Source organism: Hakea prostrata, chromosome 2 (genome assembly GCF_041222555.1).
Source record: "Hakea prostrata isolate BN-2017 chromosome 2, UWA_Hpros_2, whole genome shotgun sequence".
Lineage (NCBI taxonomy): Eukaryota > Viridiplantae > Streptophyta > Magnoliopsida > Proteales > Proteaceae > Hakea > Hakea prostrata.
In genome coordinates, this window is record NC_142601.1 from 38,022,306 (window position 1) to 38,049,786 (window position 27,481).

The 27,481-nt window shown below is 38.9% G+C and overlaps 1 pseudogene across 1 annotated transcript; it reads left to right on the top strand.

Annotated features, from left to right (window-relative positions):
- Positions 1-1,199: 1,199 nt before the first annotated feature.
- Positions 1,200-4,589, top strand: LOC149024308 (metal tolerance protein A1 pseudogene; annotated as a pseudogene). The gene is made up of 2 exons (XR_016171429.1): positions 1,200-1,378; positions 3,354-4,589. The product of XR_016171429.1 is annotated as a metal tolerance protein A1 pseudogene (transcript).
- Positions 4,590-27,481: the final 22,892 nt, after the last annotated feature.

Consider the following 27,481-nt stretch of genomic DNA (forward strand, 5'->3'; position numbering starts at 1 on the left):
AAGTAAAGCAATCTATGGGTCCACCCAAGAATTATGAAGAAGGCTTAATCATGGCCATCCAATCCTATGCTATGATCCGATGGTCTCAGTTAAAAGCAGAACAGACGGGAAATCTATATATAAAAGGAACAATGAACTCGTCAAGGGTAAGTCTCTCAGATCAACCTGAACATTGATGTTTTCTGATTTCACTCCATTAGAACACCTCAGAAGCTTTTTTGAGCTCTGAAGCATCGCCTTCACCATTCTGACAAGACCGTCGGAGACATGACGCCGATCAAGACGATCGGCTCCGTTTCTCACTGATGTTCTATTTTTCAGGAACGAGAGACTGATTGTGGATCAAGCAAGTTAGATTGAGCGAGATCTTAGTTGGTTTGGTGCTGAAGTTGCTGTCCAAGATCTCCAGCAAATTTAGCACCAACAATAGTTACCTACCAGCATGGGATGTATGCTACCTATATATTTGAGGTTCTCTCATATGAAATCATTCAACCATTTATACTATTGAGGTTGTGTCTTATTAGAAAAATGTCTTCTTTTTTTCTTTTTTGTTTTTGGTAAATGAGAATAAGATTTCTTGTAAGGGTATAATAGTCTTTGTGATAATATAACTAACCATTCTAACAGAATATGACTTATGTGTTTTTCAAACATAAAGTGAGGTGTCAGTGTTTTAAAGCCTCTATTTTGAAGTGATAGTGCAATTTTCTTTATTAATTAGGAATTGATGTGCCATTCCTCAACACTTCTAGTTTCCTTTTTCTCTTTTTGTTTTTCTTTTTTTTTTGGAATAAATGGAGAATAATTATTTAGTTTATGTGTATGATGCTTTGCTCTAAACCCAAGGATATTGAACATGACCTCATACCATGAGAAGTTGGCATTTGCCAACTAAGTGTTCCCCTTGGAACTTTGAGTTTGGATCCTTGACCCACGTGGAGAAAATTTCAATCCATACAGTTCGATGCTTGACACATGATCTAAACACAAAATCATCTTTTATAAGAAAAATCTTAAATTGTAAAAATCAAAATCTTCTCTCTCCTTTCCTTAAAAACAAGATTTTGCGTTTAAGTTAAACACATGGCAAGCAAAAAAAGGGAATAACTGAAAAAAGACGACGGTTTCAAGACCGTGAACCGTTTGCTTCAACTTATTTATAGCAGCTGTTATTTTACGTCAAAGGAACGTGAAAGCTAAAGCTAGATCCCCTATCTCTTTTTCCATGTTTGTTTATCATCTCTTCCATTTCGGAGTTCCGGGCAAATGGTTTTTATCATGAAATTCTCATTTATTAAACTCAAGATCGGTTTGAGAATCTGATCTATACGACTCTCCAGCATAGAGCGGGATCTCGATTTATGTTGCTTCTCGGGTAACGAATTATGTCTTCCTAGCACGACTACAACCAGAAATTTCTTAGATTTCACTTTTGTTTTATATGGATTTCCATCTATGATTCGTATGTATCACAATGTGGTTTGGGTTTTCTTCTTCTTCACTCTCTTTGCTAATCCTTTTTACTCTTTTTTCCTCTAGTTATATGTGAGCATTGAAAAGAAAGGATATTTATCTAGTTCTTTTTTCCGAGATTGAAGTTGTATAACTGGTTAGTCTGTTTCTAATATTTAAATGAAATTCATGTTTGATCATTCCTGTGGGGGTTTTCATGCTTAAATATACTTCTATGTAACCAGATCCAATTGCCTGAGGTGCCTAATTTGGTCCTAACCCTCTAAACTTTTCAAGTCTTCTGTGTCAGGCATGTGTGTGTATGAATCCAATCTTCAGGTGTCAATATTTTTATCTCGATTTTTGCTGGAACTGCTATTTGCAGTTCATAGCTTACTTCATACACTGGATGTGTATTGCTCACCAAAAAAATTCATTGCTGAAGACGTAGATTGCAAGACACCTTCTTGTAGGGTCTTGATTGAGGGATTACCAGTAGGTCAAAAAATTATTTTCCTCACTTTGTTGGTGGTATTTATTTATCTAGTCCCAATTGGGAAAGTCAGTAGTGCAATTTTTATGTCTCCCTCAAAGGGAATTATCTTGCACATTTACATAAGAAAAACTTTTGTACTAGTAGAAACCCCTTAAACTCCAAAATTGTTACATTTGGGTTAAATAATGGGAAATGCTTTGAAGAATTTAGAAAGTGAAGTAGCGTAAGTGCTTGTAGTCTACTTAAACATGATATCTGTCTCTCCTCTGTCTGTGTGTTTATTTGTCAGAAAGAGAAAATCTTCAAGATTTTCCTTTTCTTTTGGATGAAGAAGAAAAGTTAACATTAACAAAGAAGGGAATTTACAGCATCGCCAGAGATTATAAGAGATTCCCCATTTGAATAGCGCATTTAGCATAACTAGATATGTAGGAGGATAATGGAAAATTTGCATGGGTACAAAAAAGAATGTCTTCAGACAAATCAGAGAAAATAAGCAAAGAAGGTTGAATTTGAGGGGCCATGGCTCTTTGGTAGGGAATGAAGCACTCCCATCGGCATCTCATTGGAAGACCAGATCTCTTTGAGTTTGACCCCCAGCTTCAGTGTGTAAAATCCCCTTGTGCAATACTAGATATCAATCACTCCTAAAGAAGTGAGATGATAAGTTCCTTCAGTGATAGAAGAAGTCTTCCGTGGAGCCAAATGCAGAAGGGCTAACCGGAGGAGTTTAGTGTCTGAAATTATAGTGTTGCATAGAGTAATATGTAGAAGGATCAGGTTTGGATGTGTTCAAGATTTAGCATTTGAGAAGGATTTCAGTTCCAAACATGTATTATCAGCATTTCTAAGAAACCATCATTTTTACTGGTTCTTAGAACTCGCTTTCAAACTTTTCATCAAAGATTTATTATATTCCATCATAATCCTGAGCCTTCTAGAAATCTTGGAGGTATAGGGTAGAATAAGAATTAGTGATATCCCACTTTCTTGCATACAAATTCCATATGGCTCGTTTGGTCTATAGGCTTCAAAGCATTACAACATTAAACAACTTGCCGAGGGATGCGTGGTCCCAGAATTGCATAAACTGGATGATAGTAAGTAGCTTGCATGCAATTCTTAATTAATTAAATCTTTCTTGTTTCCCTTTTGAGGTCTTTCAAGTTGCTGAGACTTTTATGGTATGGGTTCCATAAAACAATGGCCTGCATCTAAAATCTTTCAGATTGATTACTTGGTCAATAGAAGACAATCCATTGTCATTACAGATGACACTTGGATGCTCAACCATTTCTGCTTTGAGCTTCATGTATCTCCTTATTAGAATTCCACTAGATTTACTTGTTGATGAATTTGTCCCTCTGTTCCATTTCTCACATCAACCTCTATTTCAAAATAGATGGAAGACTTGGGGACGGAAAAGCATATCAAAATGCAGGAAGTGTCAAAAGAAACAATGGTTCATACTGAGCCACGGAGATTCGCTTTTGGATCCACTTGTAGATTCTCACAACCGGACACACTCAAGTTACGAACTGAGCATCAGATGAAGCCTGCAAGAAAACTTTGCGGTCTCATCGCCTTCTGTCTAATTTTATTATTGGTAGAGATTGTAGGAGGAATCAAGGCCAACAGCCTCGCAGTTGTTGGTGATGCCGCACATTTGCTGATTGATGTTGCTGGATTCTCCATTTCTCTTTTTGCAATATGGGCCTCGGCATGGGAGGCAACGCCACATCAATCTTTTGGTTTTTTTCGTCTTGAAGTTTTGGGAGCACTCTTATCTATACAGCTTATTTGGCTGGTTGCTGGGATCTTGATATATGAGGCGGTTATGAGAATTCTTTACAGAAATATAGCAGTAAATGGGAAACTCATGTTCATGGTTGCAACATTTGGTTTTATTGTGAACTTAACAATGATCATGTGGCTTGGTCACGATCATGCACATTATGCCTGTGGAAGCAAGACCAATGAAAGGGATGCTATCAAAGCAACTGAAGGGGAGAAGGTTAATCTAATCTCAAGCCTACCAGAGAAGCATCAACATAATGTTGAACATGGCCAAATTCATAACTGTAGTTATGATAATCTGGAGAACAATGCCCTCACAGAAGCTGAAACATATAAATCCCACATGAATCTAAATCTTCAAGGCGCTTATTTGCATGTCTTGGGGGACCTGATTCAGACCGTTGGCGTGATGATTGGCGGTGCTGTCATTTGGGCCAAACCTGAATGGTTGGTGGTTGATCTGGTCTGTACTATTGTCTTCTGTATGCTGGTCCTGTATACTACTGCAAGCATGCTGAAAAGTGTAGTGATCATATTGATGGAGGGCACACCGGATGGAATCAATGTTGAGTCTCTTGAAACAGGTCTCAAATCTATAGAAGGAGTTCATGATATCCATGACCTCCATCTTTGGGCCATATCAACTGGAAAAAATTGGTTGATTTGCCATGTAATTGCTGAGCCTGGGGCCAGCTCAAATGATATACTCCTCAGGGTTAAGGACTACTGTGAGAGAGTATACAGAATCAACAATGTTACTATACAGATTGAAAAGGAGTAATTATTCCAAGAATGATGTTTACTCTCAAAACTCCCCTGACTTTCTGAGAAATACGCAAACCTCCCCTGCATTTCTGAAAAAAATACACAAACATCACTAACTTTACATACTCCATTACACTCAAGTAGCTTAATTTGCAAGCAATTTCATATCCATACTAAAGGAGATTATGGGTTGTATATGCTAAACACCATGAATGAATCATTAGAGAAGAGAAAATTAGACTATTGTCAAGTGAATCTCCAAAATTTTCTTGGAGAACCAGTTGATCATTTCTAATCATTCCAAATTCTAGTGAGTCAAATTAATCAAATTCAATACTTGTTCTATCTTTAGAGTACATATTCACTTGAAACTCATCTGCTTCCATTTCTAATTCCATAAGCAGGCTCGGACTTTTTCCAACTGCTCAGTGGCCACCTCCCATTCTAAATTTCGAATGTTACTCAAGATCCTCCATTTTCGATTATCTAATAAACAACTCAATGAAAGTAGATTATCTTCTCATTTCAGACTTCTTATGAGGGGAGCTAACTTAATGAAAATAGTTCTTCTCATTTCATAGACTTTACACCAAGGGAGCTACTTTTTCTTACTCTAGAGATAAGGACCTTTGTTTTGGTTCAAGGGAATGACTTTTGTTTTGTTGCAGCTCCAAGAAATGCAGACTAGTTTAGGCTCTTTTTGGTATCAATTCTCATTCTCTATTATGCCTATTTAAAATAAATAAGTACAAGAATTCATTTTTGGTCAAGAATGAAAAATGGTTTGGTGAATTTTATCGAAAATAAATTATGAAATGAAAAATAAGTTTGGTGTCAAGATAAAAAATTGTTAAAAATGATAGTAAACAAGTGAGAAAAGAAGGAAAAAGTATGGTTGTTATAAAAGAATGTGTATTGACTATTTTACCCTCATCTTACTTATAGAACTTTAAGTAAACTTACACAAATGAAGATAATGAAATTCTCATCATAATCCATAATGGACAAAAAGTTCATTATGAATTTTGGAGGTTTTTCTATTATTTTAAATAAAAATAAAATTCAGAATAGATGCCAAACAATTTAAAATAATGAAAATTTCTCATAATTGACAATGATAATTGATACCAAAAAGAGCCTTAATGTGGACCAGAGAAATGAAAATGTGATTTCATTGACATGCGTGAGAATCAAGAATCTGGAAATTATCTCATCCTTATTAGGCTATTTTTTGTATCAATTCTCATTCTCTATTATACCTATTTAAAAGAAACAGGTGCAAGAATTCATTTTGGTCAAAATGAAAAATAATCAGGTGACATTTGTCGAGAATAAATTATGAAATGAAAAATACATTTGGTATATCAAAATGAAAAATTGTTAGAAAACAATGATAAAAATTGATATTTAAAAAGCCCTATTAATCAAAATATTAACAATTAATCAAAATCGAATTAGTTGCCAATTTACTCTCTCTCTCTCTCTCTCTCTCTGAGTGTAAATAGATAACCGAAATCCACCTTCGAATTCGCATCCAGCCGTTTAGAGATATCCAAATTTGTTTGATTACCAATAGGATGCAGATATGATATACCTCTTTCCTACTGACTATTATCCATCCGATAAAATTATCCGATTAAGTTACTCATTTGGATTTATTTTTCTTATTTTTATAAAATTTTAACTTGAGATATGTGACTATTTTTTTAGATTTTCTACTAAAGTAACTACCACAAGTTCCTAATTCTTAAATTTCAAATTTAGCTCTTAGATATTCAATTTGTATTTATGCCAATTTAGAAGAATCTATTTAAGAAAATAATTATTTGACTATCGTCTAAATCCAACTGAATCTGTCCGAAAACCAATAGGATATTATCTAAATCCTTCCAAATATAATAGGATGCAGATATGATATCACCACTATCCGATCCGTTAGAGAGGGGTTTGATTGACCAAGTCTCTCTCTCTCTCTTCTTTGTTTGACTAATCCACCTAACAAGCATGATGCTATAAAGTAGGTCAAACTCCATAATCTCTCTCCATTCTGTCAAAAAACGTATGTCCCCCAACCATGAGACCAACATGTCTACATCCCAAAAGCAACGCAATGAAGGTGACTCCATCCGGTTTGAAGCCCGTTCCGATCATCTCAACAACAAAATCAATTGTTTCAGTCATACACCATCATATTCCAAGATGTTAAGACTCATCTGATCAATCCTCTAAAAACTTCTTGGCAGTAATTCAATGCTCCATATTTGGTGTGAAATCCAACCCAAATCCTAGCCTAGACACCCTATCTATTTTGGATGAAGAAGTGACTTAATGGTGTTTGACCTTGAAGTGGGACCCTGAGTTTAGTGTGGATATGTTTAGAAAGTCTTAGGAAGTCAAGTCAAACATCTCCCTTAGTGTAGATCCGAAGACCCAAAGTGAAGGAAAAAGTCTTTGTGGGCCATCTCAATAGAAGACATGGTGTTTGACCCAAAACCCATGGAGATTGATGATGGAGTTCACTTTTTGGAAATTTTGTCTAATTGGAGATGAGCTGCACCTTATTGTTTAAGAACTTGGTTGATGGACTTAAAGCCTAGTTGGACATGGTTTGAAGGCATTCTCTATGCTAGGTGAGTCATATGTTGAGTTGGGAGAAGCCCATTTGAATTGGAAGAAATTTGGGCCTTGAAGTCCCTAACTAAGGCTTGCTGACAGCCTTGGTCGACTGGGTGGTCAACTGGGCAGTCGACCAACAGGGACAGAATGTAAGATCTTCTTTTAGGGTTTTTGATGCTCTATTTAATGGGACTACGTGATTTTCAACCTCTCTTGTTTCTAAGCCTCTAGAGAATGTGTGAAGCCTCTCTCAAAGCCTCTCTTGGTGTTGTGGAAGATCCCCAGATATTCTACCAAGTTTATATTTTGGTTTCTCTCATTCAAGGTTGATATTCTAGCTCTTTCTTCTCTAATCTCTTCTCTCAACTATTCTAGCTTATTGTTTTTGATTGTGAGGAAGGTATTACACTACTGTAATTTCCTATTCTCTAATCTCCTTGTGTCCTAGAGTGAAACCCCATTCACCCTATGCATTCTTTGAAGCCATATGGTGATTCTCTTTGTTTCTAATTTGGTTTCGATAGCATGATCCTTTCTTACTATAGTTTTCCATTATAATCAATGTTAGACATTTTTATTCTTAGTTTCTATTGCTGATCTACTGTATTCTATCTCTTTGAATGAATCTCCATTCATTTCAATAATGCTATGATCTCCATATTTGATTTTATAGAAGAAATCATTGGTATCTTCATCAATGCATGTTTAATCTTAATTCTCTAGCATGTTAGATCCATTCTAATGATAGTTCTTATCTCTGATCTATTGCTAATGTTCCTTTCGAGTTAAATCCTGTTCTCTCTAAATTCTCCTTTGATCCATGGTTTTCTTTCATTGAAAACCATGTTTTGATCAAATTAGAAAGTCATGTTTTTAAATTAGAAAGTCATTGATTTTGATAATGGATGGTGTTTAATCCATGCTAGATAGTTTTAGTATGTTTATGTGGAGTTCCCCTTTGAATTTCGGAATAATCGAACTTCAAACGAAGAAGTTATGATCGATTTAGTGTTTGTTGTCACGTACTGTTCACCTGGTCAACTATGCGGTCAACTGGGCCAGTAGACCAACCAACGACCAAGGCTGACAGCAACTCTATTTTGCTTCGTTTCGACTCCTATCTCTTGGATTTACTTCTTATGACCTATACATGTTTTCTCAAGCTTGTTTAGGTGATTTTGGTCTTGATCTCGGATCTTTCAATTGAAGGTTATATATTTGGATTACGAGGTGAGTATTCCAACTCATAATATGCCTATTTACATGCTTTTTGTGATATGATTTGTATGCATGACTTGACTACTGTTGTTTTACTTTCTTAGCATTGTATCACTTCTGTAACTACAGTAGTATGTTTATAATGTTATTTACATATTGGAATTGATGATTTCATGTTGTGAATGTGATATGGACTATGACGTGAATATGAATGGGACTTGTATGGAATCATGACATGATTTGAATGCCTAGGTTGTAGTTGTGGAATGGGGAATGCCCTTTTGGCGTTTCTATCTTTGGACACCAATGGAAGTGGTATGGGATGCTTTCCTATGGTGCCCCTTGACTCTTTCCCTGGCTACCGGTTGACATACCTAGGATTGGTCTAGCAGTGTTTGGCTAGGAATACCTTGTTATATCAAGCCCGATTCGGAAGGGTATTGAGACCGAGTGACCCATGGTAGCAATGGGGATTTATGGGCACTCAAGACCGGTGTGTTATATCCGTCAAAGGACATAAATCACATTGTGGGGGCCATTCATTGGTAGGGTCGCAAGTAGTGGACTTGGGCTCATGGGTGCTCAAGACTCGTGGGTTATATCCGTGAGAGGACATGAGAGCTTCCCGTTTTCTATTTATGAATGACCAATAAGGTTAATGAGTCCGTAGTCCGAGTTGGTTGTAGCCATAGGATACGATGACTCTAGTGGGAAGGATACCGGATGGTTGGGGGCGAAGAATGGAGGTATCCAACCCTAAGCTGATATAACTAAGTAGATGACTTGCATTGGGCTAAGATTTACCTTGTACACGCGCCAATACTCAGACCAATGGTGATGTGAGAGAGCGGTGACCTAAACCCCAGCCATGGAATGTTCGAAAGGGATGCATGACCCAATTACCATCGGAGAACCCAAGATACCGAAATGGTTGAGGGAAGAGTGATTTGAGACCTACCCAGAGGAATATGGTGCTATGACTTAAAGCGTGTTTGTCACATCCCACCCAAATACACCCAGCCTACACCCTATCTGGGTTACCCGGGGGAGTGATCCACAGCCCAAAAGATCAAGTTTAGGAACGATCATATCCATTTCACACAATAACATAATCAAAAGCAAGAACAAAGATCAAAGAGAAAGACTCCAAACTTAGCAAATAAACCCCTAACAATCATAGATACAACATTAGGAAAGATACCTAAAAGATCAGAGAGAAAACGAATCAAAATGAGCGAAAAATGAAACTATTGCCTTCATTGGTCGAGTGCTTGGTCTATTGACCCAGTTGACCAACCGAGTCACTACGGAATTGCAGAAACTAGATTGGTCATAACTTCTTCGTTTGAAGTCGGATTGATCCAAAATTCGAAAGGGAACTTCCTAGAATGTATTAGAACTATATAGGAAGGTAAAATCATCAAGTCAAGGTCAAGAGATGGGTTCTTGATTTGAACCAAGAAGTTAGGGTTTCAACCTTATGGCTCTCATGAACAGGCTAGGGTTACAAGATGAAAGGGAAATAATTGCTATCAAGAAAATCATTGAAAGAGAGTTTAGATTAATGTGAAACCTAGCCCTAACCTTGACCCGGAAACCCTGTTGTTTGTAGGTCCAGTAACCCGAAGTAAGACAAGAAGCCAGATTTGGGCCATTTCAGTAGAAGACTTGATGGTTGGAGTGGAATCCTTGAGTGTGGATGTCAGTGTCCCTTCTATGGAAACTGCACCCTGATGAGGATTGGATTAGTTGATGGACTTGGAGTGCTCTCTGTATTGGTTCGAAGGCATTTCTACCTACTAGGTATGTCACTTTAAGTGTGTGCAAAACCCCTTGATGTTTGGACTTGATCTGAGCCTTCAATTCCCTGTTTTGAAGTTGTTGTTCTGATTGGTCGACTCATTGGTCGACTGGACCAGTTGACCAATTGATTCTGTTTTTGAAATTTAAATCATGGCTACTCTATTTAAGCCTAGTCTCGGGAATACTCTGCCCCGTCTGCCTCCTAAGCCTCTAGAACGAGTTAGAACCCTATTCTAATCGATTCCCTTGCATCCTTGGTTGATATCTCACAAGAACTCAAGCAATCTTCATCCTCCTGCATCAAAGGTATGTTTCCTCTCTATCTCTGATTTTCTTTTCTTGAATCTGTTATTGATTGAGATCAGGAAGATGATGTTGCATTCTTGCAACCATCTATTCCACGATCTCATCATGTTCCTTGAGATCTATGATCATCATCATGATCTCAACCCTTGCCAATTGAATCCTGGAAACCCTAACCTTGTGTGGTCATCATGAGAACCTTTGGTAACCCCCATGAGAGGGAAACCTCTTGGGTAAAATTTATGTGAACCTAAACTTTATCATTGAATGATTCTTCTTGTTATTCTTGACTAACAATTTACCTCCCTCCATCCGGAACTCTCAACCTTTTCATGGGAGCCAAAAAGGGTGAAACCCTAATTTCTTGGGTAAAATCAAGAACCCCTATTTTGATCATGTTAGAAGACTCTCACTTTATTTTCTTCACTAGAATTGTAATCTATTAATCTTTAATTCCTTACCCTTGATCATACTATATTTTTCCCTTCATGATCTATGTTTAACCTAATTAGGTTAACTTTCTGGTTCCTGAGTTGTAACCTGGAAACTTGATTTGATTAATGGTTTGTTGTCCTCTATAGACTTAGATGTTTCCATTAAAGTTTCCCCCTTATTTTGTACCCTTTTGAACCACCAAATTCGGATTCATATTCTAAAAATTCTGATTTTTGAAGGCTACTGTCTCTGTTGGTCGACTCATTGGTCGATCGAGGGCGATAGACCAATCAGTCGACCAATGGGTACAGCAACCCCATTCTTGGTTTGTTTTGATTGAATTGTGATCTTTCCTTCTATGTATCTTTCCTAACTCATAGTATACACTTGTTTAAGACTCTTTTCTCAGGTTTAGTCAAGGTCTTACTTGATTCCATAAGTTCCTTTGCGAGTTAGAAGGTAAGGACAGTTATCTCCTTTACTACATAGATTGTATACTCTCTGGTTTCTACTTTACGAAACTATGAGTTGTTTACTATTTGTACACTTTATATTCTAATGTACTACTGTGAGAACAGTAGCTCTTTATCATGTTTCTTTTATTACTTAAACTTATGTGAGATTGCTTATTACTATATTGTTTAATGATTTGATCATGACTTTACATTCTCTTTTATATAATGAGTTGTTGATTGTATATGTCATGACTGATCTGAGACTGTGTTTGATTAAGTTTGGTTTGGGATTGGGAGGTGTCGTTTTGACACTTCTGTCCTTGGACATTATTGGAAATAGTATGGGATGTTTCCGGGGTTGCCCATCGACACTTTCCCGAATCATTGGTTGTCATACCTAGGGCTGTCTAGCAGTGTTTGGTTAGGTTGTACCCCTGTTATATCAGACCCAATTCAGAAGTGTATTGAGACCGAACGACCCGTGGCAGCAATGGGGATTCACGGGCACTTAAGACCGGTGAGTTATATCCGTGAGAGGACGGGAATCACATTGTGGGGGCCATGTATTGGAGGGTTGCATATGGTTAGACTTGGGCTCATGGGCGCTTACGACCGGTGAGTTATATCCGTGAGAGGACATGAGAGCTTCCCGTTTACCATATGTGGATAACCAATAGGGTTGATGAGTCCGTAGTCCGGGACTATTAGGACTCTACTGGAAAGGATACTGGAAAGGATCGCCCGGGGTGAGGAATGGAAGTATTTGGACCTAAGTTGATGTAACTGAGTAGATGACTTGCATTGGGCTAGGCTTTACCCTGACATGCGCCGGTACTTATACCAAATGGTTGTGAGAGAGAGTGTTGACTTAACCCCCTGCCATGGTTTGTCCTGAGGAATGCCAGACCCACTACCAACAGGAGCCGTATGCGTGACCTAACCAAAGAAGTACGATGCTATGACTTAAAGTATGTCTGCCATAGAGACCAGCATACATAGAGTTTAGATGCATACATACATTACTTGTTTCATATTGCATTGCATCTTGTTATGGTTTGCTTTCATGTTATTTATGTTGTTATGGATTAACTACCTTACTGAGTTTCTTCGAAACTCATTCCTTTTGTACATTGTTTTGTTGGATTATTCTATAGGTATTGATTACTATGGTGAACAGTACGATGAAGCGCAAGCCGATGAAGAGTACTACACGCAAGGTGTTGGCAACAATCAAGATTACTCTGATGATCCCTCAGTTGATCAAGTTGCATACTACGATTAAAGACAACGTGGAGGTGGAACGTCTCAAATGGATTGACGAAGTCCACTATTTTGAAGACATCATCTATAGAATAGAAAACTTTGATGTTTAGTTATCTTTATTAGTTCCTTTGATTTAGTTGTTATTTCTTTTAGACTTACATACTGCGTTCCGCTGTATTTCGTGGAGTGAGTTTCCACCTCACTCTACTTCTTTTGATGTGATTACATTTGGTATCATATTTTTGCACGCTGATTATATTGATTATTCATTTCTTGACTTTAATCATTTGTTATAATGTTAAACCTTGATTATTTCCTGTTTATGATTATGTTATTGTATATGTGGGAGGATGATTTCCTCGATACTTGATCTTCGGGGCTATGGATCACACTCTCGGGTATGCCAGTTAGGGTACCAGCTGGGAGGATGTGACAATTAACATAAATATAACTCATGTGGTTACCCTCACATGGGAGGTTACCAAAGGTTTCCAAAAAGATCAAACAAGGGTCAGGGTTTCAAGAAAAGTTCCGGGTTGGGGTTAAGATCACGATGATGATCAGAGATCTCAAGGAATAGAATGAGATCATGGAATAGATGGTTGCAAGAATGCAGCATCTTCTTCCTGATCTCAATCAAGAACAAGATCGAAGAAAGAATAATTTAAAATCCAGAAGAGATACTAACCTTGAATTGACAGATCAGAGATGAGATGCTTCAGATCTGTAGAGGAGTCTTCGAAATCACCGGAAAGAGTTTTGGAAAGGTCTTCCCACATTCTCTAGGTGTTTAGGAGGCAGCCGTAGGTGTTTAGGAGGCAGCCGTACTAAGAAACTCGAAGTAGGTTTAAATAGAGAGTGAAAAACCCTAAAATTGGATTTTCTCGGATTTAACACACCATTGGTCGATTGATTGGTCTACTGGCCCCAATCGACCAATAAGTCGACCAATGCACAGTTCAACAACTTCTGACAAGGATTCGGAGGGCTATACAGGGTCAAATTGAGTGGAGTTTTCTCCTACAAGTCAATCAAGAAGTCTAGTTTCTAGAAATACCTTCGGATTGAGCACGGGAGTTCACTAGGTACTTTAAATAACTCACTCCTCTTCGATGCGCAATTTCTCACTAAACACTGACAATGCTTCCAAGTATGGAGCACCATCAACAATATCCATGGGTTTTGGGTCACACACCATGTCTTCTATAGAGAGGGCCCACAAAGACTTCTTCCTTCACTTCAGTACCTTGGATTTACCCTAAGGAAAGGTTTGACATGACTACCTAAGGCTTTCAAAGGGTAGCAACACTATTATCAAGGTCCAACTTCAAGGTGTAACATTTAAACTAACCTTTCTTTACCCAAAATAGATAGGGTGTCCTGGCTAGGTTTGGGCTGGATTTCATAGTGTCTGCCAATAGACATACATATATAGAGTTAGAAGCATACTTCCATATCATTGCATTTATGATTGCCTTTGATTGCGTGTGAAGATGCTTATTGTGATTGGATATACTTGCTAAGTTCTTTTGAGCTTCCCCTTCGAGGGACTTGTTTTTAGATGACATTGTAGGTCTGAAAGAGAACCCGTACCACGGTACGAAGGACCCTTCCTTATATGATGCAGCTCTAGAAGTCTCTGAAGAAGGTCATGACCAACGGTGTGACCAGTACGCAGGTTTGGACAGCGTTGACGGCTCCAGCTGATGGAAGCCAGCATCGTCTTGTTCGCCGATGGGATCATGAGTTAGATGCTGACCTAAAGCTACAAGAGCACAACCCAAAGGTGAAGAAGAGCCGATGGAAGATGTTGATTAGATTTCTCTTTTCTTCTAGACTTTTCCTTTTACTTGTATTAACTTAGAGCTTTGCTTTAGATTTCGATCTACCTTCCGCATATGTTTGTGGGGTATATTTCGGTTATACTCTACAGTTGTCTTTTGATTTGGTATCTGTTATTTCCTCACTCTGATATTCTTTTGTGATCCTTCTGAGATCCTTCTGAGATCCTTTCTTGACTTTGTTTATTAAAATACTTGAATGCTATGATTTGTTCTCGCTTTGGATTATGTTATTGTGCTAAATGGATATGATCGTTCCTAAACTTGATCTTCGGGGCTATGGATCACACCTCCGGGTATTCCAAATAGGGTACAGGCTGGAGAGATGTGCCATTTGGCATACATGTCCATAAGCATAAGTGCGTTCAGTATTAGAACATCTGGCTGTGCAAATGGTTTAACCATTTGAGCATGTATCTCTTGGCCACAACGATCAGTTACTCAAGCACAAGTGACAGTGACACAACTGAACTAGTCCCTCACTCTGCATCACTGTATTGTGTGTCGGCGATATATCACCGTGTCGTTGGGGGGCGCATAGGTGGGCGACATGAAACCCCCTAGCGACTCGATATATGCAAAATATTGGCGATATATCGCCAACGATCGAATAATCGACCGTTCGCAAGATATTGCCGATTCTCGGAGATATAATATAAGTGGGATTCAGGAAAAATTTCACCCGAATTTCCAAATCCTTTTTTTATTTTTACTCTCCTGTCTCACTTCTCCAGAGCTTCTCTCTCATTTTTTGCACTTTTCACCATATTTTGGTCCGACCTTCGACATCTACTAGTACATCTTGCTTCATTATTGTTGGATATCACGTTGTTTCAATCGATCAGGAGAGGTTTCGCACAAATCTAGGAGTTTTTTCATCAAACAGGTAATCATTCTTCTCCAACTAATTTTTGACAAAATGCATGCTATAATGATGTTGGATGATTATGGAATTAATATATGATTAATACCATGAGCCGATCTACGATCTCACAGAGTCGGAATTTTTTTTCGCAAAGTAATTTATTTTTTTATTTTTGTGAGTAAAAAATTATATTTTGATTATCTTGTATGATTAATTTTTAAGTGATATAAATGTTGTATGACAATAGAAAAAACATATGTGAAACTCTATGAGCTGATCTACGGACTCACGGAGTCGAAATATTTTTTTACCCAATACATAATTATTTTATTTTTCAAAAATATTAAAATATTAATAAAAATATTAATAATTATGAAAAATGGAAAAAAAAAGAAGGGGAAAATAGGGAAAATATTTTGAAAATTATGGAATAGTTATGTAAGCATTTTTCAATTGTTGGCTGTGTTGCCCATGTGGCTTCATCACCGGTTTTGATATCGGCAGCCTATTTTTTTTGCCGAGAAAATTGTAAAAATTCATTTTGTATTTAAAAATAAGATGAAGAATTGCTAGTTATTACTTAATATTTAGTATTTAATACTTAATAGTTATATACTTATACAGTTATGCACTTCTGTAGTTATGCTTAGGTATATCAATACATGATTACATATTTACATCATACATGCAATATTCATAACTTCATATATGATTGTTTATTTGTGTATAAAAAATTATTTTGATGTTGTTATTTGTTAAGTGACTTATGCAGTTATGCCATCATTTTGAATGCAACAGTCATCATGTCTACTAGTGGGAGTCAGAGGGGAGCTGTGTCTTCCTAGGGTTGATGGGGACAGACACAGCCACAGGGACAGCCTGAGAGACCACCAGTAGGAGGGAGGACTGACCTAGCATGGCAATACTGTGTGCTATTGATGGAGACAAAATAAAACACAGTGTAATTATTGTGGGAAGAGAATATACTCAGGTGGCATCAGTAGGTTCAAGGGTCACATCACTAGGAGTTCAAAGGATGTGGCTACATGCTCAGAGGCCCATCAAGATGTAGTGAAGGCACTTGGGGATTTACAAAAAGCGAAGGGGAAGAAGAAAGATGATCGAAGGAGAGTCAACAGAGCACTAGATGATGCAGTGCGGGGACTGTCATCATATGTAGATGATTCAGATGATGATAGGGATGTTGATCCTGTTGATGTGGATAGAGATCAGGAGGAGAGGGACATGCGGCATCAGGAGATGATTGCACCATCAGGAGCAGGATATGGCCAGAGTTAGAGTTTCAGAAGCTAGTCCCTCTAGGCCTGTAGGGGCTAGACCTTCTGATTCTGGGGGGAGGGTTGGTGTATTTGGCATGTTTGGCAGATCACAGAGTCAGCGGGCCCTGCGTACATCAAGTTCAGCACTGCCACCACCCTCTGATTATCCACTTCGTAGAGACCCGATCATTGAGTAGGATCTTGATATATTCAGGAGGAAGGGGGCCAAGTAGTCCAAGATATCTAGTGCATGGAAAGGTCGGCCAAGAAGGTAAAAAGAACAAGTATCAAAGTGGATATATTTCAATCACATCCCAGCAAACACAGCACAGGGTCCATACTACAGGCATATGATTGATATTATTGCAGACGCAGGCCCTGGATATGATGGTCCCAACCCTACAGAGTTGATGACCAACCTCCTTCAGGAGGAGAAGCAAGAGCTGCAGCTATCACATCCACCCAACCGATACCCTACCTGGCATACCCGAGTGTGTGATCCAAGCGCCAAAGATCAAGTATCGAGGTAATCAACCTCCCACATAGACAATAACATAATCGTGAACATTAATAATCAATGTGCAAAAGATAAACAAAGATCCAAATAAGGAAAGAATAAATCATATATCATCAGAGTACGGAAGACAATCAAAATGTCTAAATCAATAAAGTAAAGTGAGGCGGAATCCCACTCTACAACCAGAGGAAAAGTAGTACTAAAAGAAAAGGAAAAGGAATGAAAACTAATCCCAATAGCAGGTACAATAAGTAACTAAATTGTTCTCAATCTTATAGACGACATCTCTATAAGTATAAATCTCAAAAATGGCGCAAGGGCGATTCCACTCTATGGTCGGACTAAGCATCGTATGCAGTATAACCACCCGCGGAATCTTCAGTGTAATTGTTGTAACCGCAATCACCTTCCTGGAGATATGCCTCTTCTCCTTGCGCTTCTTCATAAGAGCAGTCATGATACTCAGAACCTGTAGAGAAATCTAACAATACATTGCACAAAAGGAATGAGTTTCAAAGAAACACAGTAAGGCAGTTAATCCATAACAACATAAATAGCAGGATTTCAAAGCAAAGTAAAATGTAATATGATATGAAACACATGATGCAATATGATTCTAACTCTATGTATGCTGGTCTCTATTGGCAGACATGCTTTAAGTCATAGCACCGTACTTCTTTAGGAAGGTCTCATTCACTCATCATCAGTTGGTAATGGGTCCTTCATCCCTCAGGATATTCCATGGCTGGGGGTTAAGTCACCACTCTCTCACATCACCATTGGTCTAAGTACTGGCGCATGTCAGGGTCAAAGCCTAGCCAAATGCAAGTCTCCTACTTAGTTACATCAAGTCAGATCCAGATACGTCCATTCCTCGCCCCTGGCGATCCTTTTCAGTATCCTTCCCATTAGAGTCCTCATAGTCCCTGACTACGGACTCATCAACCCTATAGGTCATCCACATATGGTAAACAGGAAGCTCTCACGTCCCCTCACGGGTTGGTTACCGGTCTTGAGCGCCTGGAGCCCAAGTCTATCCATATGCAACCCTACTGATAAATGGCCCCCACAATGTGATTCCTGTCCTCTCACGGGTTGGTTACCGGTCTTGAGCGCCCATGAATCCCCATTGCTACCACGGGTCGTTCGGTCTCAATACCCCTCCGATTAGGGTCTAACATAACGGGACATCCTAGCCAAACACTACTAGACAGTCCTAAATATGTCATCCAACAGTTTAGGAAGGTGTCCAAAGGGCATCTCCGGAAACATCCCATAATATTCCCATAGTTGTCCAAGGACAGAAGTTTCAAAAGGACACCTCCCCTTTCCAAACCATACTTAATCATACACAAACATAATTCCATCATATCACATATATGGTAACTTCTTATATGGAAAGAAATCAATAACAACATACAACTTGCATATAATTGGTAAGTAAATCATACTTGAGTCAAGTTAATATAAACGAGTAATGCTACTGAAATCAAGACTATGCAACAATAGTGTATCATTGTAAGAATCTAATTAAGGAAAAATCAATAATATTCAAATACAGAAACTAGATTCAAGCACTTATGTAATTAAGGAAATAACTATCCTTACCTTATATAACTCGCAAAGGAATCTTAGGGAATCAAGTAAGACCTTGACTAAACTTGGGAAGAAAGTCATAAACAAGTATATATAACATATTAGGAAAGATACCTAGAAGTAAAGATATCAAAACATCCAAAACAGACCAAATATGAGATTGTTGTACTCATTGGTCGATTGACTTGGTCTACTACCTCAGTCGACCAATGAGTCGACCAACAGAGACAGTGGCCTTCAAAAATCAGAGATTTAAGAATATGAAACCGAATTTGGTGGTTCAAAAGGGTACTAAACAAGGGGTAAACTACAATGGCAATATACTAGTATATAGAGGGCTTCAAAACACTAATCATATCAAGTCTTCAAGTTATAAATTAGGAAACAAAAGTTACCATAATTGGATCAATCATGGTTCTTGAAGAATTCATAGTAAAAATCATGGACAAGAACAATAGGATGATGGATAACTGATTGTGATAAAGAAATCATGAAAAGCATGCATAGATCTTCAAGAAAAAAAGATCTAAGACTGAAGAACATGAATCTAAATAAGGAAAGTGAATGAATACATGTTTTCCTTCAAAAGCGAGTGATGATCTTGATGAAGATCATCCACCAAGCTTTAGATCCTTAGGAAAAGAGAGGGAATGAGTATAATGATAGTTGCAACAGAGATACAACATCACTACTATTGTCCTCAATCAGAAAAGGAAAGAAAAGTAACGAAGAATCAAAGATGAAACATAGAAGAGGATGATTACATACCTTTTTGTGTAAAAGCATGAGTTTTGACGAAGATCCGTCAAGATAATCACCAAGGATGCAAGGGAGATGACTTGCAAAGGGCTCTGGTACGTTCCAAAGAGTTTGGAGGCAGAAAATACGAAGTAGACTCGAGATTGGACTTAAATAGAGCAAGCAAAGACCTAATTAGCAATATCAGATTCCATTGGTCGATTGGATTGGTCGACTGGTCCAGTCGACCAATGAGTCGACCAATCAGAACAGCAAGTCAAAAATAGGGAAATGAAGTCTCAGATCAAATCCAAACATAAAGAGGTTTTGCACACACACCAAGTGACTTACCTAGTAGGTAGAAATGCCTTCGAACCATGACAGAGAGCACTCCAAGTCCATCAATTAATTCCATCTTCATCAGGATGCAGTTTCCATAAATGGAACACTGACATCAACACTCATGGATTCCAAGCCAGCCACCAAGTCTTCCACTAGAATGGCCCATAGCTAACTTCTTGCTTTACTTCAGGTTGTCGAACCTACAAACAACAGGGTTTCCGGGTCAAGGTTAGGGCTGGGTTTCACAGCAGCAGTATATTGACAGTATGAAACCCTTTTGGGAAACTTATGGATGCACCATCATGTCTGATGGATGGACCAGCCTGACGAGAAAGTCCATCATCAACTTTATGGTATACTATGATTGGAGAACCGTTTTCTTGAAATCAGTGGATGCTACTGGTCATATTAAAGACCATAGATATATCATGGGTCTCCTGCAAGATGTGATAGATGAGGTTGGTAGGAAAAATGTGGTGCAAATTGTCACTGACAATGGCTCCAAATTTAAGAAGGCCGGTGAAGTGTTGATGGCTTCACCTAATTATCATCTTTTGTGGACGCCCTGTGCAGCTCATTCAATTGACCTAATGCTAAAGGACATTGCAAAAATCAGCATTGTCCACAACACAGTTGAAAGGGCAAGACAGGTAACCAACTTCATCTACAATCATAACAATGCTTTGGCAATGATGAGGAGATCATGTGGAGGTGAGTTGGTGCAACCTGGTCCGACAAGATTTGCAATGAATTTCGTTGCCTTGAGCAGCATACAAGATAAGAAGTTGGGCCTCAAATCCATGTTTGCATCGCAGTTTTGGTTTGATTGGGTTGGATCCAAGTAAGATAACTATTTACTATTTCATCTTATAAATTATTATATTTATATTATGAGTTTATGATTATCTTGTATCTAGTTATCTACTGTCTGTTGACTTACGCCCAATGGGCGCGAGGCACAGTACACAATATCATCTGATGAGTTTTAGAGAAGTGTTACTGTGATGTTGCAGACCTTAGAGCCTATTGTAAAGGTCTTGTGTATGGTGGACTCTTCCTTAAGGGGACCCACTATACCCCATTTGTATGCATCCCTTTAGCATATGAAGGTTGCTATACAGGCAGCAAACCCTAGAGGACACCGGGCTTTCTTAGATATTGTGGATGCACGATGGACAACTCATCTGATGCATCCCCTGCATAGGGCCAGTAATTAAATATTCTGGGTTGTTGACTTGTAGTTGTAGCATTGTAGGTATTGGTACTAATTTTAAGCTTTTTTAATTATGCAGCCTATTTTCTAAACCCTAAAATCAATATAGTGAACATTTAGGGTTGGACACAAACCTGTTGGATGCCCTGTTACAGGTGATTTCGAAGTTGGAGCCAGATGCGATGCTCCAATCATTTTGCCACAACGAGGTGGGACATTGGGAATTTCAAACGATTAGAATTTGTATTTATTGTTTAAATAATTTAGCTAACCAATCAATACTAATGATTGTATTATTGCAAATCAAGTTGTTTAGGGATGCATTTGGGTCTTTTAGTGGAGATGCTGCTGTACGGGGCAGAGAAACTAGTGATACAGGTTAAATACTTATATAGTTAGATTCTTAGATGTATAAATGCATTATTATTATTCTTATAATTTATAGATAAGTTGATTTGATGTTAAGTATTAAAGTTATGAGTTTCTAACTTAATGTTTTTGTGATAATGCAGCTGAATTGTGGTATATCTATGGCAATAGTGCATCAAACCTTCAGAAATTGGCGATCAAGATCCTATCTCAGACTTGCTCTGCCTCTTGATGTGAGAGGAATCAGAGTACATTCAGCATGATCCACTCCAAGAGGAGAAACCGGTTGGGAAGCCAGTGCTTAAATGATCTGGTATTTTGTCACTATAATATGAGGTTGAAGTTGCAACATGTCAGGGAGTAGGCTAAGAATGATAGGCAGTACATCGATCTTGATGATATATTTGGTGAGGGCGCAGATGAGCAAGATCCCCTCACTCAATGGATGTTGGACAGGGGTGAGCCGGTGTTGGACCAACCTGGAGGGAGGCCTAACCCAGACCCAGCTCAAGCTACAAGGGTTGATGTGGATGAGTTTATGGCCTCTCGAGAGGGTCAGACACATGTAGAGGCAGTTGCCACTGTTGATGACGATCCAGATGACACACTGCAGCCTAGTCTGACTGCGAGGGGTGATAATGATGATGATGATGATGATGATGATGATGATGATGATGGTGGTGGTGGTGGTGGAGACCTTGAAGAGCGTCTACATGTTCCACTACCAGAGACACAATAGCCCCCACTCAGATATACTGGGGAGAGTCATTTCTCACATGCCACCCAGGATTATGATCATGGTGGTGATTATCATCGTGATCGTGAATATCCTGATGCGAGGCTAAGCCACCATCAGAGGGGGAAGGGCCATGAGGGCCAGCAACAGCATAGAGATGGTTATGATTATGTTAATTCTTGGGTCAGGCGGCCAACTTAGTAGGAGTGGTGGGGTCTTTGAGCTTGGATGAGTCCGTAGGCTCCACACCAGGTTATTGGCCTATGGGTATTTATGGTGTCCCTCCTTCACATGGATAGTATGTGATATGGAAATTAGTATCCCCTCTAGTACATCATATCATGGGCACTTGCAAGCCGATAGTTGCGATACTTACTGTCACATCCCGCCCTAAATCCACGCAGGGGTACCCTATCCTGGGTTACTCGGGAGTGATCCAAAGCCCAACAGATCCAGTTTAGGAACGATCATATCCAATTAGCACAATAATATAATCAAAAGCAAGAACAAATTATGGTATTCAAGTAATCTAATAATAAAAGTTAAGAAATGATCACAGAAGGATCACAAAGAACATCAGAGTGCGGAATAACAAATACCAAATCAAAAGACAACTATAGAGTATTGCGGAAATATACTCTACAAACGTGTGCGGAAGGTAGATCGAAATAAGGTAAAGGTTACAACCAGATCTCCAAAGAAGGGAAATAAAAAGGTAAGCAACTAAATTACAGTTTCTTCTAACTTATACAATGTCTCCTCAATAACATAATCATAAGAAACTAAGCCAGGCCGGATCTACTCTTGACAAATATGAGTCTTGAACTGATAGCCTTCACAGATGCAGTCACCGTAGCCAAAGTGGTATGAGTCACCAACTTAGTCCTCAAAGTGTTGACCGTCATAGTCAACAGTAGTAGTACCTGCAGAAAAGTCTAACAAAATATATTGCAAAAAGGAGTGAGTTCAAAAGAACTCAGCAAGGAAAGTTATTCCATAATAACATACATCATATGATGCACAGCATAGCATGATGCAATATGATATGAGACATATGATGCAACCATGAATCTAACTTTAAGTATGCTAGTCTCTAAGGTAGACATGCTTTAAGTCGTAGCACCATACTTCTTTAGGTAGTCTCAGTCACTCACACCGGGGGGAATTGGGTCCTGCATCCCTCTCGGACAAATCCATGGTTGGGGGTTTCGATCACCACTCTCTCACATCACCATTTGGTCTAAGTATTGGCGCATGTCAAGGTAAAGCCTAGCCAATGCAAGTCATCTACTTAGTCATATCATGTCAGTTCCAAATACGTCCATTCCTACCCTCTCGAGATCCTTTTCGGTATCCTTCACACTAGAGTCACAGATATTACCCACCGGACTCATCAACCTTATTGCTCATCCACAAATAGTAGACAGGAAGCTCTCACGTCCCCTCACGGATTATTTCACCGGTCTTGAGTGTCCGTGAGCCCAAGTCTAGCCATTTGCAACCCTACCAATAAATGGCCCCTTTCGGGTATCCGCAATGTGATTTATGTCCTCTCACGGGATGGTTACCGGCCTTGAGCGCCCACAAATCCACACTACTACCACGGGTCGTTCGGTCTCAATGCCCTTCCGAATCGGGTCTGATATGATAGGTAGATGACTTGCATTTGGCTAGGCTTAACCTTGACATGCGCCAATACTTAGACCAATGGTGATGTGAGAGAGCAGTGACCTAACCCCCAGCCATGGAATGTCCCGAGGGATGCCGGACCCATTACCCACCGATGATGAGTGATTTGAGACCTTCCCAAAGAAGTATGGTGCTATGACTTAAAGCATGTCTGCCAATAGAGACCAGCATACATAGAGTTTAGATGCATACGTACATTATCTGTTCCATATTGCATTGCATCTTGTTATGTTCTGTTGTATGTTATTTATGTTGTTATGAGTTAACTTGCCTTGCTAAGTTCATTCGAACTCACTCCTTTTTGTGCAATCTTTTTGTTAGATTATTCTACAGGTATTGACTATTATGAAGGACAATACGATGAAGCGCAAGCCGATGAAGCGTACTACACGCAAGGTGCTGGCAACAATGAAGATCACACTGATGATCCCTCAAGTGATCAAGTTGCGTACTACGTTTAGACATAACGTAGAATGGGAACATCTGTGTTGGATTGATGAAGTCCACTATTTTGAAGATGTTATCTATAGAATAGAAAACTCGTAGTTCAGTTTGACTTTCTTTTCCTTAGTTTCCTTTAGAAACAATTGTAATTCTTTTTAGACTTACATGCTACATTCCGCTGTAACTGTGGAGTGAGATTCCGCCTCACTCTACTTCTTTTTGATGTGCTTACATCTAGTATCATTTTCCGCACTTGATTTTACTGATATTCATTTCCTGATTTAGATCTTTTGTTTATAATATTAAAACGTTGATTATTCTCTATTCATGATTATGTTATTGAATATGTGGGAGGATGATTTCCTCGATACTTGATCTTCGGGGCTGCGGATCACACACCCGGGTATGTCAGTTAGGGTACCGGCTGGGGGATGTGACATCGACAATCGATGCGATGTTTGGGCATTTAGGGCCTAATGGGGCCTACTGGGAGCTAATGATGTAGAAGTGTTCTATGTGAACCACCTCATAGCATGTTTTATTTTATTAAAATTGTTTTTAATTATGGGTCTATTAATCATGTTTCTTGCACAGAATGAAACTAGTATATAAGTCTATGTGGGTTTGCATGAGAATTTGATTGAATGTTTTTTAGCATCTCTTTTGGTTTAAATGCTTATCCCATAGGTTGATTATGCTAGTGTGATTTGCTGTTGCTTGAGTTGTGTTTTATGCTAGAATAGTTGAACTCATCCTTGTATGTAATGTCTCTAGAATAAATGGCTGCTACAAAGAGCATATTTGCTGACCTCACTAAAGGAGATAAGTTGAATGAGAGGAACTATGACCTCTGCACCGAAAGGTGCAATATCTCCTGGAAGAGCAGGATATGCTGGAAACCATAAACTAGACATGAACCTACCTGAGGAAGGTACCACTGCACAGCATCGCAGGGACCTTGAGTCATACAATGCTTGGAAGAGAAAAGACTAGGTAGCCAGGATTACAATCCTAAGCTCCATGAGGGATGACCTGATGCTTCGGTTTGAGAAGCATAGGACTGTAAAGTCTTTGTGGGAGGCTGTGAAGTTCCAGTACGGAGGGACTTCCACCACAAGAGGCCCCCAGCTCGGACTCACCTTTGACGGTTATCAAATGCACTAGGGTCACACCATGAGGCAGCATATAACCATCATGTCTAACATGATTAGCGAGTTGAGCGCATGTGGGAGCCAAAAGACTGATAAGGAGAAAGTCTTTGCAGTCATCAGGTCATTGCCAAAGACTTGGGAATATGAAGATCTTCTTGACTCATACTGATGACGTCAAATCTTTTGATCAAGCTGCCAAGCACCTTGAGCTATAGGAGGATCGGATGTTGGCCGATGCCCCTCAAACTGAAGTACTTGCTGCTGAAACTAGCACTAGTAAGGGTGCAGGCTTCAAGCTCAAGAGAGAGAAAGCTCAACCTTAGCGGTCTAGGCAAAGTAACCAAGGTGGGAACAAAAACAAGAGTGGTTTATGAGACATGGTTTTTAGAGTTGTATTTGAAAACAATTCTTTGGTTTTGAATCTAGGTGATATAGTTTATGGTTATGGTTTTCTTAATAATGGTTTTATTGTATTAGATACAATTGATAATTTATTTAATCCTAGTCATGCTTTTGTTTGCCAAAATACTGTGTGTATTGATCTAATTTGTGGCATGCTAGACTAGGACATATTGGCTTAGAGAGGATGAATAGATTGGCAAGAGAAGGTCTCTTAGGCCAAGGTTCACTATCTGATTTGCCAACCTGTGAGTCATGTCTAGCAAGAAAAGCAACTAGAAAACCATTTAAAAAGGCTTTGAGAGCCTCTCTTCCTTTAGAACTTATCCATTCAAATGTGTGTGGACCCATGAATGTGCATACTAGAAAAGGACAGACTTATTCCATCACATTCATAGATGACTATACACGGTATGGTCACATTTATCTAATTTCTCATAAGTCAGAAGCTCTAGAATGTTTTAAGAAAATCATGAGCTTAGTTGAGCATCAGTTAGATAAAAGGATTAAAACTCTTAGAATGGATAGAGATAGAGAGTATCTCTCCGATATTGTTCAAAGGGTTGTGTGATGAAAAGGGGATATCTAGACAACTTACTATTCCAGGGACTCCACAGCAAAATGGGGTTGCTGAGAGGAGGAATAGAACCTTGCTAGACATGGTGAGATCCATGATGGCACAGGCAAATCTACCCATCTCTTATTGGGGAGATGCTTTGTTGACTGCTGCCTATATCCTCAATAGAGTTCCAACCAAATCGGTTCCTTCCACACCATATGAGTTGTGGACCGGAAGGACGACATATTTGAGTTACATGCACGCATGGAGATGTGCAGCATATGTTCACTCTACTTCTCACCAATATGGAAAGCTTGGACCTAGAGGAAGAAAGTGTACCTTTGTGAGATATTCTGAACCCTCAAAGGGCCATGTCTTTATTGGACTAGATGAGAGTGAGAGGAGAACGGAACTTGAGTCTAGGAATGCAACATTCTTGGAGAATGATTTTCCATCTCTTTCAGGAGTTAACAAAGAATCATCGGAATTCCATGTGGAAAGGATGGAAGAGTGATCTAAAGCAAGGAACTCCTTTCCTGCATTTCTAGGAGAGAGGGAGAGAGAGGGAGAGAGAGATGGGAGCCACCTCTTTTTGGAAAACTTATGTAATGTAATCACACTCATTTATGCGGTGGTTACCAAAATATATAACCCTATTTTGTAACTGCCCTAATAGTGAGTTTCCAACATTGCCCTTGGGCATATAATTAAATTAATATATTAATAAATTCCAACATCTCCCACTTGCACAAGGGCAAGTGTTAATCTCTCAATGTGTCCAGACACACATGTATATCCCAGATATACATATATATATATATATATATTGATCTCTTCACTATGTATCCCAGATACATAGACCACCTGTGTCCCAGACACTAACATCCACAAATCGTACTGGCAAAATGGGTTGTGCGACCAGTGATATACCTGCACGCATGAGCCCCAAACTAGAAACCTTCCCAAGAGGCCAGAATGGCACATCACTCAAAGAAAAATATCAAATAAGTATTAATATACCACAGTGTCCTAGGTTTATTCAAACTCACCAGACTAAAGGTATCTCAATCCCTATGAGAGATCACCTTCTTGTCCTTAAAATGTTCACTACTGTAACACATACAGTTGGCGCCATC